Raw genomic sequence first — 1107 nt, 5'->3', positions numbered from 1 at the left:
GGAACCTAACTGACATTTTGGTTAGACCATTTTTATGAATTGAACTGAACCATATTAGGCATGAAAACTGGATTCAAAATGATTTGAATCTTCTCCTTACTGCCGTATTTTAATGCACTTTCCACTAGTATTTTTGGTCCTTATAGATATTTGTAATTAATCATTTATCATTTTAGGGAGGAACAATATTATTTGGGTAAATTATAAAGACCTCCTGTATTATAGGGTTTGTGACAAAGACCTTGTACTTTGTTTTGCGACTTATACTTTGATTATGAGACAAATACTTCCCTTGACCATTAAGTCAGATAAAATTACAAAAATACTCCACTAAATTTTTTCTATTTTACTTTTTTTTTGCCCTTTTTCTCTTAAAAACCTATTACCTATTGTTTTCCCTTAAGAGGGAATGGGGATAGCATTCCCAAGTGAGGGAGCACACTTGTGTAAAACGAATGGAGGTTTTTTCACTTATCTTTCTCATTTAGTTTGAAAGTTAGAACAGAAATAGTATTTGCTTTATGAACATATAAATTGTAAGAAATTTTTATTGATAAACAAATTAGGGGCGCTGAAAAAATAATTCTTGAAAGTGAATCCTCTGCCCGGCGGAAACTGAAACAGTCAGAAAGAAAGCCAGAAAAGGCGATACTGTTTTTTAGTCTTGTTGGATTGATACTGGCTTTGAAATTGATTGTCGCTTTGGCTGACTGGTTAAGGCGTGTGCCTACTAAGTACATGGGGTTTCCCCGCGAGAGTTCGGATCTCTCAAGCGATGTTTAGAATTTTTGTTGCTCTTTTCGCCGGTTGGAAACGAAACCATTGGCTACTGTTTCCGATTTCCCCTCTCTCGGCAAAGCTTGCTATCGTTTCTGATGACTGGTTTCAGCCGGAAGTTGCAGAGCACCGTGAGAGACGTTTGGAATTTTTGCTGCTCTCTTCGCCGGTTGGAAACGAAACCATTGGCTACCGTTTCCGATTTTCCCTCTCTCGGCAAAGCTTGCTACCGTTTCCGATGACTGGTTTCAGCCGGAAGTTGCAGCAGCATCGTGAGAGACGTTTGGAATTTTTGCTGCTCTCTTTGCCGGTTGGAAATGAAACCATTGG

At 38.5% G+C, this 1107-nt stretch overlaps 1 non-coding gene across 1 annotated transcript; it reads left to right on the top strand.

Moving 5' to 3' along the window:
• The first annotated feature begins 696 nt into the window (after positions 1-696).
• Positions 697-778, top strand: TRNAS-ACU (transfer RNA serine (anticodon ACU)). The gene has a single exon. It is a non-coding gene; the product is annotated as a tRNA-Ser (tRNA).
• The last annotated feature ends 329 nt before the right edge of the window (positions 779-1107 follow it).

The sequence above is a fragment of the Nelumbo nucifera genome, chromosome 1, assembly GCF_055504915.1.
Source record: "Nelumbo nucifera cultivar China Antique chromosome 1, China Antique-T2T, whole genome shotgun sequence".
NCBI lineage: Eukaryota > Viridiplantae > Streptophyta > Magnoliopsida > Proteales > Nelumbonaceae > Nelumbo > Nelumbo nucifera.
The sequence above is the reverse complement of the archived record's forward strand: the minus strand, read 5'-3'. Positions and strand labels throughout refer to the sequence as shown.